This window comes from Idiotropiscis lumnitzeri, chromosome 2 (assembly GCF_059441095.1).
Source record: "Idiotropiscis lumnitzeri isolate Australia: NSW breed Sydney's pygmy pipehorse chromosome 2, RoL_Ilum_1.0, whole genome shotgun sequence".
Lineage (NCBI taxonomy): Eukaryota > Metazoa > Chordata > Actinopteri > Syngnathiformes > Syngnathidae > Idiotropiscis > Idiotropiscis lumnitzeri.
This window is the reverse complement of record NC_142392.1, coordinates 19,803,372-19,819,784: the sequence shown is the minus strand read 5'-3', so window position 1 is coordinate 19,819,784 and position 16,413 is coordinate 19,803,372. Positions and strand designations below refer to the sequence as shown.

The window sequence follows — 16,413 nt, the reverse complement described above, 5'->3', positions numbered from 1 at the left end:
AAAGTTCAAGTGTGAGTGAATGCAACCCTGAAGCAGAACAGGGGGAAACCTAACGGTGATAAGATAAAACTGCCTGATTGGTTGGAGTGGATAAATAATGAAGTTGTGGATATTTTGGTAGTACAGAGAGGAGAATCCAAAAAAACGGAAAAATTTGTGATAGGATGGACCTTGCTCCGATGAGAGTTCCACACTGCTTGAGTCGTAGTTGATTAAAAATGGGGAAATGGTGGGAATGTAAAATTATGGTTGTTATAAAAATTTCAGGGGATGATTAGCAATTAAATTACAGGAGAGGATTGGCGATGAAATTACTTGAGATAAAAAGTATATGAAACCGAAACACAAAGGCTTCATTGAGCATGTGTCTCGCGGATGTACGAAATGTGACTATTGGGAACTCTGAGTTGATGAGGAAATTGAAAGAAAAAAGTCAAAGCAAGCAGGGTGAAGAGTGTGGGGAAAGTGGTGGGAGCAGTTGGATGAGCAGGGGGAGTTGCAGATATGAGGTTTGAAAGATGGGGGTCGAGTGGCCGATGGACGGTAGCTGTTTGTGAGGGTTGGAGATGGGGAGGCGTGGCTGGGGTGCGGACAATATATATAAGATATATAATCATACGCAATACCGACAAAGTGCAACGAAAGACGCTGGTGGAAAAACTGACACCAGGGGAATAACGACGGGAACGAAAAAGGTTTGCAAAAGGCAAGGAACAAAATGAACAAAAATCGCTTACCGCAGAAGGGCAAGGAAAACCAATTGAGCTCAACCGAGAAGATCAATAAATGAAAACGGAAACACAAACAATGAACGGGAACAAGGTACGCGGAATGCAATAACGAGGTCTCTAGAATTCACAACTTGGGACATGAGCAAGAGGAATATTCCGACGCTGAGTAGTCAGCGTGGAGTGTATAAATAGTGCAGTAATCAATGACTTGACGAGTGACAGGTGCGTGGCTGGTGGGCGCGTCTCTCCAGCCATGACGACATGAACAGGAACAAGCGCTGGAAGGAAACGCCCCCACTCCAGCTGGGCAAACACAAAACAAAAACATGACAGGACAAAACGGACCATGACACAAAAGGATTAGGTTTTTGGGATAGGTTTTAATTGAAACATTTTATGATCATGTTTAAAGAAAGTCTTTAGAACAGGAGATGTCTAGCAATTGATGAGAGGTTTGCCAAGTATAAAGTTGGATTAAATAGTTCGGCAGCTGATTTATTAACTGATGTGTATCAAATGTAACAAAGGTGGACGACAGATGTTTTATGACGATGCGACACCAGCCCTGACATGACAACTTTTAAGGGACAAGACAGCATTCCAGAAATACCAGACTAAAATCCGCTTCTATGAGCTGTTTGACGTCACAGGTGCAGGATCGTCAGCTGAGTCCAGGAGGAACAGGAGAAACGATTTCATGGAGACTGAATGGGAAAATCCACAAACGCACAGTGGTAAACTTTGGCATATGCTGGCTAAATTAGCGCCGAGGGAGGGGTCTCTGTGTGGAATTGGAAAGTATCTTTTTGGTAAATGAAAGTCTGACAGAAAAAGTGTTTGTATGTCTAAGTGGTTTGAGTGAATGTTTAAGGGACGGGCCTCAGGAAAGAAACCTGATGAAGGGCACCGGCAAGCCCTTACAGTACTTAGGATGCAATGGGCGGACAGGTCTGATCAACCTGGATCCCTATTGCACTCCCAAGTACTGATTTTCAAATTGTTATTGGAGACAGATTGGACTAATCAAATTCAAGCATCAAGTGAATGATTGATTGACATTATTACACAAAATTTATGCAAAACTGAAAGTTTCAGAATGGAGGTAATTACCCCTTCTCGTTAGCAATTGCCACTCCTCCTCCAGTTCTCTCCACAGGTTCTAGGTGACATGTGACCTGTGTGACCAGAAGGTCGGAGAACGCTTCAAATAGCGCCGCATCACGCCCATCCCGGAGTTTCTCCTCAACAAGGAGGGAGATATAAGATATTCTAAGTTAGGTTCCATGAAAACAGATTAAGATATAGTTGTTGCTTTAGCCTGCTCATGTGCTCCGCAGTTTTAATATTCACATTGGGTGCACGAATAGATAACACACACCCAGTCCAGGATAGAGCAGAATTTTGTTGTATTGTTAAGACTTTTCCATAATATACGGCACCACAGCGGTGATACTTGAGGTTAATTTCAGTTAAGTGGGCGGTGGCGCTGTTTTTATGAAAATTACTCACTTAACGCAAGGGTAGGTTCTTCGTAGAGGGGATTACAGAGTTACATGCGGGACAAAATTTACTTGTCAGGAACTGTCCTCACTTGAGGCCGAGGCCAGACCTACAGACCAGCATGACGGTCACCGGCTGAATGGGGACACCTCAGGTGAGATTGGCCGTGCCGTGCATCAGATATTTCTGGCCCCGTTGGGGCCGATGTTGCTGTATCTTTCAGGTGGGGAAGGGGAGGAGACAGGCCTGGTCTATGTGGCCAGGGCGAGACGTGAATGGAGTGAGACTTCCGGCAGTGACCCGTCCAATAATGTCGTCATTCCGCAGCTGTTCCAGTTGGCCGTCCTTAGGGCGTGTCCTTCCGGTTACGGACATCATGTGAAACAGTCCATCAATGAAAAAATGCTAATCAGTCTCAGGAGAACACATTTTTTTTTACATCATTTTGCACGACATCAGAAAAGGAAAATGTGGGATTGGATTAAGGAGTGTTACTAAAAATTGTTGTACTTGCAGGTTCAGGTGGCCAAGAGGGCTAAAAATTATAAAATAAAAAAAATGAAAAAAAGGGGTGGGGCAGCTAATGCATGCAGCTCCCTTTGCACCTGCGCCTTCCGCTTCTGCTGCTCCTAGGCAAGGTTCGGGTGACGCGGCACCACAGCAGATTGGCTGTCCGTACCCGGCCGGTCAACGAGGTCGGGATTGCGGTCACAGAGGTAGGGGTGGTTATAGACGGGGGTTGTGAGTGGCGTGTGCTCTTGCTGCGGGGTCACTGGGTGATGAACTGTCCATACCGAGCCACTTTCTGGAATGTGCCATCTTCTGGTCCGGTGCCATTTCTGTCGCCCAGAGCTCAACCAGCGCAGGGGGCGCCACCGTTACCCACTCCCAACGCACTCTTGACACCAACTCGCTGGTACCCCATTCCATGACAGGGGGCCGCGGAGCATATGTGGTGCTCTCCTCCATTCCACTGGCTGAACTGAAACATCTGAGGGCAGCTCTGAAACCTGGTTCTCCATCCTCCCGCGGTGGGTATGCCCTGTTCCTGATCCAACCTCCACCCATTCACCAATTGACCCAGTACATTGTACACTGTACATATGATCGCACACATGATTTGGTTTATCAAAATGCATTCATCCAAATTTAGTCATGAGTACATCTTGCATTAGAATTATATATTTGTCTACCGGCGTTGCCTCGCATGCGTGCCTTGTCCCTGAGCAGCGGAATTGGTATGAATTGTTTACTTTCGCTGAGCCACAAATCACATTGACTATTGATGCGCGTCTTCATACTAAAGATCTAGGCCCCATGGTAAAGCGGTGTGTCGAGGCGGTTGGCTGGGTTCAGACGTCTATTATGAATGTTGAATACTCCGCGTCACTATCAGGATATCATATTTCAACACCCACTACAAATTCTTCGGTTTTGGGAACGTGACTAAATTTCAAAATTTCACGAAACGGGTCACTCGGGAGAGGTCGCTCTGTGTGCGTCTCTGCCGGAGGGGTTGTGGACATGGGGCCCGACTGATTTTGGGCTCTGCTCCACAGCTCCCCCAATTGTTTTACTGTCTCTACACCCTCGCCCAGTTGACAGAATCAGAGTTGGCACAGCCTGGAGGTGGAGGGAGGCATTCGGGAGACAATAGGAGGTGAAGACTGCAGCGGTCTTGGAGCTGTCTACATCTTGGAGAGCACCTATTCTTCCCGTAAAAAGAAAGGTTTAATTTGGTATCTGCGTTATTATAGTTTGGGATTTTTATTTATTTATTTATTTTTTTATCATAAATGGTTACTATTTCATTTGGTTTGCTTTAAAGATTTGCCAAAAAACGGTAAAAATTGGAGCGTTAGCTCAGGCCTTAATTTATAATCTCTAGACAGTTAGATATTTGAACTCAGTGAACTAAATTTTCTCTAATTCAGGAATAATTTGCCCATCTTGCAAAGCCAAATTCAAACATTGTGCCATATTAGCTGGATATCATTAGGACATTATTGCAAACAAACACATCTGGATTGTGGTGATTATCGGCAAAACTAAATGTATACGTTGGAAAATTGTTTCTGGGGGCAATGCCTGTGAGGATGCCACTGTCTAGATCAGGGGTGGCCAACCAGTCAGAGACTAAGAGCCACTTTTTTTACTGTGTTACTGCAAAGAGCCACATCATACATGGGCACACATGAACATCATTCCATGCATCATGTGTGTGTGCGCGCACACACAGAGAGAGACACACACAGGCCTCTGCTCAGCCAGATTTATTGAAAATGACCCACAGCAAGATAATGACAGTTATTTTTTTCAACAGTTAACATTGTGTGCACTGTCTCACACACACATAAACTCTCAGTTCAAGCAAGTCCACAAACAAAAATATAACAATTTTCAATGACATTTTTCTCTTACTATGCTGCTTAGTGGGACTTCTGGCATTCCTTGTCCTGAACAATCCTCCTCAAATCTGGCTTGTATTCCGTTGTTGCCACTCGAAGCAACTCTTTCACATGAGTGTCAGTCAAAACAGATCGATGCTTTGATTTCACATGTTTCTGGGTGGAAAACACAGACTCGCAGACGTACGTTGACCCAAACATCGACAGGATCTTTAGCACAGCCCGTTTGATGTTGGGGTATTTTTCCATTGGCACACGTTTCCAGAACTCAATGGTCCCTTCCCTGAAAACAGCTTTCAGTTGATCCTCCTCACAAAGATCGATCATCTCCAACTCCGCCGCAGCCTCATCTGTGACGAGCGGGATTTTCAAACAGTCCATCTCCGCATTAAATGTGTCGACAAGGAACGTAATCTGTGGTCTTTTCAGTTGTAGATCACGGAACCGGGTCACAAAGCTTTCGTGCAAGTTTTCAATCAGCGTTGCATATCTGTCTCTTTTCTTTTTCAGGGCGGCACTGGTGACATGTTCACTGGCTTTTAGCAGAGTGGGAAAATGCGTTAAATCTTTCTTTTGAATTTGCGTCTTGAACAGTTTCAGTTTGTTGATAAACGCAAACACACATTGCACGAGGTCAGGCAGCATTTTTAACTTGCCTTGCAGGGTCAGGTTCAGTCTGTCCAAGTGACACAGCATGTCGACCAAAAATGCCAGATCCATAATCCACTCGAGGTCCAAGAGCTCGGGATAGTCCTTGCCCTTCTCTTCCATGAACAGTTTTGCGGCATCCAAAAGCTCAAAGAAGCGAGAGAGCACTTTGCCTTTTGACAGCCACCTCACAGTGCAGTGCAGCGGCAGGTCACCTGGAAGCCCTTGGTCCAGCTCAGCGATGAGACTCCTGAATTGCCTGTGGTTAAGCGCGTGTGTACGGATGTAGTTCACGATTTCCATCACAGGCTTCATGACGTTGTCTGAATTCAATGATTTAGACACGAGTTGCTCCCTGTGGATGATGCAATGGAAATTCCAAAAGTCGGGAAATGTTTGATCAGTTTTACATAGCCCCACAAGCCCGTTCACGGATCCGATCATGGCCGGCGCTCCATCCGTGGCTATTGCAATTAGTTTTGCTATGGGCAGGTTCGCTTAAAGAGCCGCATGAAATCAGCCAAAGAGCCGCATGCGGCTCGGCCACCCCTGCCCTAGAAGGTCACTGACCTGGCGAGAGAATTGCCCCCACCATAAACAATGCTCAGGCCTATTTTCTCTCAGGGCAGTATCTGGTTACATCGGAACTTCAGAACCAAGACTGGTCACTTCTGTGAGCTCCAGTCCCTTCATAGTTTCATAAAGAGAATTACTTCCCATATCTAAATTAGGCCATTTAAAAATACATGACTTTTTTTTTATTTATTTCAATGTATATTTAAGCTTGCTTATATATAATACGACAATATTTATTCAATTATTTTAAGGTTAAATTATATCAATATTAATTTAAACCTTTTTATTTCACTCTTGAATATTTCTGAACAAATTTGTTCATTTGAATATGTATGCAATTTAAACTATTCCATCCATCCAGCCATTTTCTGCCGTTCATCCGGGGTCGGGTTATTGAATTAATTTAATACCTAAGTATTTTTTACATTTCAATATTTATTTCAAGATTAACTCTTCTCAATGTGTTCAATATTTATAAAATGTTTCTATATTTCTTATTAATTGCATTAAGTCTGTATGCCGTTGCTAATTTTACATTTCAATATTTCCCGATTGCATTATATAAGCAATCCAAAGTATAAAAAATATAATATAGCATGAAAAAAGTATTTTGTATATTTGACAAAATGATAGTTTTTTTCCGAAGTGAGATTCTGCTTAGCAACAAACCCCAAACACTTGATAGAGCTCAACCTAGAAAGAGAAACCGAGACTATTCGTGTTTCTCTTTCTGGTTCTTTTTATAGTTCAACTTCGAGTTCTGTTTTTCACCTTTTCACAGCGTAACGAAGGCCAGTTGAGCAAGTGGAACAAGTGATTTTATTGATGATTGTGGAAGGCAACGATTTCATAAGCACCGTTTCTTCTCACACCTTTTCCATTAAGTACGATTAAAAAGACAACTGAAAAGCATAATGTTAAAAAATGTTGTACCAGGCAAAAGCAATAAATTTTATTTACATGTTTGAAGTAAACACACAAAAAAATCATCACCACTCAGACAGTGGTTCTTCTGGCACTGATCTCAATAAAAGAGCTTTGCAAAATTCAATTTCATCATATTTTATTGAAAATCACATTTACATCTTACCACAAAGAGTCGGTTCTTTCATTTTTTTTGGTCTTTTTTTAATCTTCAAGGATCGCTGCAATTCTCGCCAGCACAATCGTGTCTCTCAGCTCCCTGTTTAGTGACAATTTTTTTAGAACGAACGCTGCAACTGAATGGCTTGTCTCCACTGTGTGTTCTTGTGTGGCTTCGTAAATACGACTTTCGAGAGAACCTCTTGGCACAAACTGAGCAGGAAAAAGGTTTTTCACCACTGTGTGTTCTGTTAAATATGTCTTTTTCGAGAAGCATTTTCCACAAACTGAGCAGGAAAAAGGTTTTTCTCCAGTGTGTGATCTTGTGTGATATGTTAAACCTGCCTTTTGAGAGAAGCATTTTCCACAAACCGAGCAAGAAAAAGGTTTTTCACCACTGTGTGTTCTTGTGTGATATGTTAAACCTGCCTTTTGAGAGAAGCATTTTCCACAAACCGAGCAAGAAAAAGGTTTTTCACCACTGTGTGTTCTTGTGTGATATGTTAAACCTGCCTTTTGAGAGAAGCATTTTCCACAAACCGAGCAAGAAAAAGGTTTTTCACCACTGTGAGTTCTTGTGTGCCTTGTTAAAATAAACTTGTCAGAGAAACTTTTGCCACAAACCGAGCAAGAAAAAGGTTTTTCACCACTGTGTGTTCTTGTGTGATATGTTAAACCTGCCTTTTGAGAGAAGCATTTTCCACAAACCGAGCAAGAAAAAGGTTTTTCACCACTGTGTGTTCTTGTGTGCCTTGTTAAAATAGACTTGTCAGAGAAACTTTTGCCACAAACCGAGCAAGAAAAAGGTTTTTCACCACTGTGTGTTCTTGTGTGATATGTTAAACCTGCCTTTTGAGAGAAGCATTTTCCACAAACCGAGCAAGAAAAAGGTTTTTCACCACTGTGAGTTCTTGTGTGCCTTGTTAAAATAGACTTGTCAGAGAAACTTTTGCCACAAACCGAGCAAGAAAAAGGTTTTTCACCACTGTGTGTTCTTGTGTGATATGTTAAACCTGCCTTTTGAGAGAAGCATTTTCCACAAACCGAGCAAGAAAAAGGTTTTTCACCACTGTGTGTTCTTGTGTGCCTTGTTAAAATAGACTTGTCAGAGAAACTTTTGCCACAAACCGAGCAAGAAAAAGGTTTTTCACCACTGTGTGTTCTTGTGTGATATGTTAAACCTGCCTTTTGAGAGAAGCATTTTCCACAAACAGAGCAAGAAAAAGGTTTTTCACCACTGTGCATTCTTGTGTGCCTTACTAAATTTGCCTTTCGAGAGAAGCTTTTGCCACAAACTGAGCAGGAAAAAGGTTTTTCACCACTCCGTGTTTTTCTGTGCCCTTTTAAAGACAGCTTTGAAGTGAATGAGTCAGTGTGACATGCCCTTTCACCTTTAGTTTGCTCATTATCATCATCCTCATAGTCACGAGCGCCTGATAATGTGTCCTCATTATGTGCTTGTGATGGCCCCCAGTGGTCTTCATCACCTTCTGTTGTTACGTGATGACTTGAGCTGCTGCTTGGAGGCTCCGCCCCTCTGTTGTCCTCACTCTCATCCTTGTTTTCCTTTTCAGTCTTTATATGGACAACATTCAGTGGTGACTTGTTGATCTCCTCCTCTTCCTCCTCCTTTTTGATGTGAGTCAAGTTTGGCTCCTCTTTCACAGAACAGAGATCGTTTTCACAGACGTCTGCAGGACACAAAAAGACAAACACACATTTGGTTTGGACAAGTCAAAGCTCCTGCGGCGACTTTGACTTATATTGTTTCTACCGTGCTACCTTGACTTGTGCCTGCCGCATACGGAGCAATGCGTGCAACCCCGATTTGGACCAAACCATGGGGGCATTTCACAAAATTACGTCCTACGATGTAAACCTCCCAATAGCAGCACAACAGTGATAAACGAGCAATTAAAAAGGAAGCACGTTGCGGCTGATGCCCTATTTCATTCCTGACATCGTCCCAGACGTTTCTGGAAGCGAGCTGAAGTCAGCACACACAGGCTATTGTGTGCGTCTGATGGAACACCTGTTGTGGGACCCTAACTTATTAATGGGGGGCCACTGGGGGCCATCGCAACCTAATGTCATTGATAAAATAGGAATCCTTCAAGCGAAATACGTTTTCAAGTATTTCTTTTTGCATGTATAAATAGTTTCATCGTGGGTACTTTTTGCTTTCATGATAACCTGCATCCCTAAAAGAATTAAAGGGGGCCTGGAATCAGAGTCGCTATTTATTGCATGAGTAACGTTTGTTTTTTTGTTTTTTTTACCCAAAATGACATTTATCCTGCTAGTACGTTCTGACATTACCCTTTTTATTTTTATAAAATTTCTGTTTCTAAATAAATTTTAAAACAAGATTATGTTTGAAGAGTAAAAGTTCTTACACATAAGCATTAAGCAACAACACTTTCACTCTGACTTTCGTGTTGACATATTTGAATAATGACTGCATATATTAAAGTTCTCCAATATGTATTCAAATTCGACTAAGATACACCAAAATATTATGAGTTCACTGAATTATTTTGTAACCGCAATGATGTATAACAGCCAGAGGGTGTCAGTAATGAGTAACAAAGTAACACAAGACCTTCCACTGATACATCATGATTGTCATTTGGATAGATTACCAGGAACTATGAGTTGTGGGGGTGATGCAAACCACCTGGGCCACAGGAACTTTATGACCAGGAACTAAATGTTCCTGGACTTGTAGGTAGAAAAGGGGGTTGTGACGTTCTCCCTTTTTAAGCCCATAGTAAGACAAAGATGCAGATGCATTCCTTGCAGCATGCGCTTGTTCACTGATGAGATCCGTGCAACCCTGGATGGATGCATTAAATGTATTTTAATTGCTTGGATTGGGGTGAAACGATGCACATGTGCACAAAACAGTGCAGGGCCACCCGAGGTTCATTGACCGAGCCAGTAAAAGTTTCAAAAATAAGACCAATACGTACTTGATTTATGAAAAAAAACTTAATCCTTTGTGCTTTATCCACTAAAATACATCAACCGCCATTGATCTTTTTGCCGTAGTGTGCACATTTTTTAGAGTCAGGTCGAATCATTCCATATGGAATTGCTTGAACAAGATATGTCAGAGTTTTTGTCAAAAACGAGACAAGCCAAGATTGTCTATGTCACTTGCGAGGAGCAGTCCGCCAGGTTGTACCGGCATTAACTCTGTCAAATGGGGGAGGCTCAGATATAGCAAAAACAAATTGGAGAAGCTGTGGAGCAGAGCACAACGTCAGTGAGACCCCGGGTCCACAACCCCTCTGGCAGAGACGCAAACAGAGATTTCGCTTCAGAGTGACCCATTCACTGTCTACCATACTGTCAAGAAATTCGGAAAATGTTCCATAACAGAGGAATTCGTCATGGGTGCTGAAACACCACACCCTTCTTGTGACGGAGTATTCGACATCAAAAATTAACCCTGCCAACCGTCTTCACCAATGGGCCGAAATCTTTAGTATGATGATGCGCACCGATAGTGAATGTGATTTGTGGCTCAGCGAACAGAGACAATCCATACCGTTTCCTCTGCTCTGGGGCAAGGCACACATGCGAGGCAGCACCGGTAGACATCACAAATACATAATCCAAAAGCAAGATGCACTTCTGACCCTCGAAATTGGGTGAATGTATCCTGACAAACCAAATCATCAGAACTCAGTGTTCAATGCAAAGGACCAATTGGTGGTTTGGAGGGGTGGAGGCGGCTACACCACGCAGACCAGAGCAGGAACAGGACGTACCACCCGCGGGAGGATGGAGACCCTGGTCTCAGAGGTGCCCAGTCGACTGGAACGGAGGACAACATATGCTTCCCCCGCCGGATGTGCACAGTCAAATTCAGTCCCTTCTGGAAATTCAGTCCCACTCGAATTCCAGTGTTTGTTTCACAGGTGCGGGTTCGGTCCATGGCAGTGACTCGGCCAATCTCAAGAGTCCCACAAACGTGACAGTGTTGTTGCTCATTGGGATATGCAGAAGAAGCTTGCAAAGCGTGGAATATCTTGTTCCACCATCAAAAACTGTTGTCCATCAATCGTCACCGGAATGCCAAGACCTGCCGGTCGTTGAATGCTGAGGCTCCGCGGGCACCCCTATCGTGGAATGGGGTCCCAGTCGGGTTGGGGGTCAACTGCACATTTGGAAGCCATCGAAGCGTTGTCGGAGGAGGGGGTAGCGGTGGCGCCCTCGTGCTAGTGGAGCTCTTCGTGACAGGCATGGCGCTGGACCACAGGATGGTACATTTCAGGAAGTGGCTCGGTTTGGACCGCTCATCACCCAGTGACCCCACATCCCACAGCAAGAGCACGTCCCACTCACAACCCATGTCTATAACCACCCCTACTTCTGTTACGTGACCTTGTTGACCGGCCGGTACGGACAACAAGCCTGCTGTGGCACTGCGCCACCAGAACCTGGCCCAGGAGCAGCGTAAACGGAAAGAGCAGACGCAATGGGAGCTGCATGCGTCGGCTGCTGGATTAACTGCTTCCCCCGGTTGTCGTGACCCGTGCCGGTCACGCCTGTTTTGTTGTTGTTTTCGTCACCTCCCTGCCATGTGCACTTTTGTTTATGTTTCTCAGCTGAGCAGGGGCGTCTCCTCCTCCGACCGACTCCGCCCGCGTCATCACGAGCGGGAGCCCAGCCCACCGGCGCCGCACCTGACATCCATCCACTGACTAATTACACACACTATTTAAGCCACCTACACTGACTGCCCGGCGTCTGATAATTTTCCTGCACTGCTCACGTTCATGACCCTGGTATCGATTGTTCTCTTGTTCATGCATTTTTGCTCTTGCGATCTCTTTGTGTTCCACGTTTTGCCAGCTATTGCCCTGTCTCTTTTTGTTCCTCGTTTTCTCCAATTGGTTTTCCCTCTTGCCCTTTTGGCAAGCTATTTATGTTGATCGTTTTTCCTTTTCCTTGCCGGTGCAAGCGCTTTTCGTTCCGTCGTTTATCTCCTTCCTGGTGTTAGCTTTTCTCCGCCAGCGCTTTGTGTTTTCTCCTGATTTATCGACGGATGTAATGCTAAGATAGATATATTTGCCTTAATTGATGATTGGACTTCCACTATTGTGAATCAATAAACACTCTTTGTTAAACTGATTTTCCTGTGTCCGCGTTTGGAGAGTCCTGCCACCTTCTTCCCAGCGTTTCGCTGGCAAGACCCTGACAGAATTATCCGACCAGAACACGAGTAATCATAGGGTACGTATCTGAACAGCGTATCTCTTGCTACGTACCAGCGAAACTGTCGGCTCAGCCCCAGGCCCTCCACACAACGGTACGCCTCGATCCTTACTGTGTTCCATGCCACAAAGTGCCCAATACGATATGTGGAAGTGTGCTTCTCTTCATTATTTCTATTATCAGCTCATAATTTTCCTGCTAAAATTTACACCCTGGCCAGGGTCTGTGCTCAAACTGAACTTATTCACGACTATGTTGTCTATAGCTATAGTTTTACACTTCTTAGTTCTCATCTCTTTAACCACTAGACCTTTCTTTTCTTAATCTTCTGCACATTTCTCCCGCGCTAGTCCCCATTTACATAGTTCCTATCATTATTTTTTTTCATTTATTTATTTATTTTTTAATACATTTTCGTATGTTCTTTCACAGTGCGGTTATTTTGACATCTTTTAATGTCTTAATCAGTCATGATATTGGCCTCTTGTTAAAACTATAATTGAAACTAACACAGGGACATTTTCCATGACCAACCAGCCAGCAGACCCACACGCACAAGCTTTCTTTCACGACCCCAAAAGCCCCGACCGCTTGGACACAGGCGCACAACACCCATTGTGAGTAAAAGCATCTCACCTAAAGTTCAGCCGGCCGGCTGTTGAACGCCTGCGCCCCAGCACCCTGAGACCCTCAATGGAGCAAGAATCCTCTTTGTGACGCCAAAAATGTGGTATATTTTGTTGTTGATGTGTGGGTCTGGCTCAGCTTCCCTCCGGACAGGTCGCCGAGCATGGCAGAATTGGTGATGGAAAAAAATTCTCTGACACAGCCATTTTGGTTGGAAAGAGATTTTATTCTCGTCCCATGCTGATGTCAAAAGAAGTCTCCCCAAAAAGCAAAAAGGGAAAGGTGTCCCCTCTTCTCTGGCCTTCCCTTCTTATAGGGAATGGCCACACCGGACATGAATATTGAAGGTTTGTATTACGATTGCTGGCATTATTTTAAACACTTACGGGACAGAAGGTCAATTATTTAATTTAGCAGGTTCATATTTACTGAATATGTTCGACATTGATTAAACAAAAACCATTTATCAAATGAATGTAGAAGTGCAGTGCATCGATAAGATTGACTGGGATTGTAGTCATGGTGTTTACTGATGCATTCATATGCTAAATTTATATGACTTAGTTGAAATGTAAGACCTCAAAATTGCACACATTGTATTTTCATGACCCACACTCTCATTCAGAACAAACAGATTCAGTCTGCTCAGGTCAAACTGATGACAAACCAGATAGCACTTCATGGACAAATACAATAAAACACATTCTCCACATAGGCCATAGAAGATAGAAACATATCAAGTTGGGCCGGGGAGGACGTCACAGGGACGCTATCAAGAACACCCAAAAACACACAATTTGATCTGGGAAAACATACACCACACAATCTGTACACTGACGAGATTACAGGGGAATGTGAGCAGGAGAGACGGAGAGACTGCCGCCTGCCTGAGAAGGTCAGCCTTGGACGTGGAACGTGGACGGGAGAAGGAGCAAGGACGACCGATTCAACCTACATGACCCTTGACATAAAAAACCTCCTAGAAAATGTGAGGCTGGGCTGAGATCAGCGCGCCATTTTTCGATAGTACTCGTCTGAGTACAGTTTCTCGTCAGATTAAGAAAAAGCCGCCCAGATATCTGTATTTGTACTATTTCCTGAACTCCAGAAATCAAAGAAACTAAAATATCGGAACTCTAATCAGTTGTTGTTGAGTCTTTATTTGACCCTATTCTTCTTGAGTACAAAAAACGAACACGCATTGGAGTAAGTTTGGCTTTTAAGATTCATTCACTAAATGTTTCTCATTTTCTCGGTGGCTCAACTCCAACAGTGGAAATAAAAATACACTACATCTGTCAGCATAGTTTTGAAACATGATGACATGACAAACTTAATTTCTTTAACAACATTTAAAAACCGGAATAAGTAAAATGTTAAATAATCAGTTCAAATTTTAAACTGGAAAAAAAAAACACGGAGTTGACCCCCCCACTAATGGTTATTCTTTGGCATTTATTTTCTGGACTGATTTCATTTGGCAGAAACAAATGTTCAGCAAACCGGCAAGTAAAAGGCAATATTTAAAAATAAAACGGCAATAACCTTGAACGATTTCCCCCCAAAACTTAATGTTGTGATGTATATTTTTAACGATAGAAAGTCGTTCTTTCCAAAGCAAATGAGAGTAAGACGGGTACAAACCTGCCTTGTGTAGCACAACACGAGGGTGGTTGCAAACTTCGTCCAGCAGTTGAAGATGTTGCTCGTTCTCTTCTTTTATTCCACAAAGTTCCTCTTTGTACTTGGGTGTCGTTCTCGCAAACATTTTCAAATGATAATTCCAAAAAATCCACACTTGATCTCTGCTTGGCGATGAGTCATGTGCCTCTTTTCGTTAGCGGCTAGCTAGCTAACAAGCTAAGCTAACTACGCCGAAAAGCATCAACGCGCGAAGATGAGGTTATCGGGACACAAAGACTTAATGAATTATGTCGTAGTCCTTTAGAGTAGCACTGGACATCCTGTAAGAAATTTACAGTCAGTTCCACACTAAATCAGAAGAATTTAGCGGTGGGTGTTTTTGTTCCGGTGTGGACGGGTCGGTGGATGTGGTTGAGGTCCTTTGGAAGCTGCGCGCTTGCTAATGACGTCATGCATTAAGCACGTATTTTTCAAATATATTTCTTTGCCTCTGTGTTTGTTTTTACCCATGTCTGTTCTATTTTAATATATATTTTATATAATATTTTAATTCGGTTGATAAAAAAAATTAACCAAATAACTAAAATAACGCCACATTGGCGCGTAAACTCTGACGTCCCTTCCGCCTTTGCCCCGAGAAGCCGCTGCTGCAAGAGCAGTGGGACGTTTAAGTTTCTCCTCCCGAACTTGCAACAATGCTGTGTTTCACTCGGGCTGAAAATTGTATGAATATAATGTCTGCATATACTAGCAATGCCTCTCAATTATTTCACACCCGCCCCTACCAAGAAGAAAAACATTCGCGCCCCCCCACCACCAATTTTTTTCTGTCTTTGTATATTGATGTTAGATTGTCAATAAAATATTCCTTAACTAAGCTAAATTGCTAAGAAATATAATTTTGAGAATTATTATTGTGAGGATCTCGAAACTCAGTACTCTGTTGTGCAAATATTGATGAGATGATAAATATTTACTAATACGTTTTTTTTTTTAAATCTTTATTCACAGAAGCAAACCAAACACAGTTATTAATACCAAAATCCATGCGATGCATCTAATTTGAAATACTTAGCACCTGCCATGTCACTCAGGACTTCTTCATGCTTGGGAATCTGATAGTGTTCTCTTATATGAAACAAATCAGTGCCTACCTTCTGCCAGGGAGTTGTGGGAAGGTCAGCTACTAATACGTACATAATATAGAAAACACAAAAAGAAGAGCCAGGGGGATTTTAAACAAAAATTCTTTGTAAATAACATAAAGCAACAGCTTTAGTATGTTTACGATACGTTTTTTAAAAAAAAATAATTTTATGGTTACTATACGTTTTTTTTAATGGTTACTGTAATGTTCCGTCTTCTATCTTAAGAAGTCACGCAGGCAACGTGATGCTGCAAGCTTGTGTCTCTTTATTTACTGACTTGCATTGTCGTCTATGTGCAGACACACTTGTTCGTCTGGTAACCAAAACACACATCGGGCAATACTGCCAACTAGTGGCCAATGATATAACTGCTATCATTACATCTCCCTTTCAAACGTTAAACAATGCCAATGCCTTTTTTATTATTATTATTTTATTATTATTATTATTATTCTTTTTATTATTTTGTTTTGTTATCAATTATTTTCACTTCTTATCAATATCTATCCATTTTTTTATGACAACAAGCAGCTCTACAACAATTTTAGCAACAATAACACAACATTAAACATTTTCAATCAGCCTGTCCGGTTGTCGTCTAACTCTTGTTGATCTTCGAAGAGGTTCAGTCATCCCAGAAATTGCTGGTGGTTGAGGTCTGTGCTCCTTCGATGTATCCACCTGCTTTGCAGCCTCAGCCGCATCAGAAGATTTCTTCCAGTCCTCGGGAACCTTCAGAAGACTCCTCCTGTTCCTCCTCACTCTTTGTCCATGCTTTGTTTCCACAATGTAAGATCTCGGTCCGGCTTTGATAAGGACAGT

General features: G+C 42.8%; 1 pseudogene; it reads right to left on the bottom strand.

Annotated features, from left to right (window-relative positions):
- LOC148341907 (uncharacterized) overlaps positions 1–16,413 on the bottom strand; it is a 58,906-nt pseudogene that overhangs the window by 33,160 nt on the left and 9,333 nt on the right.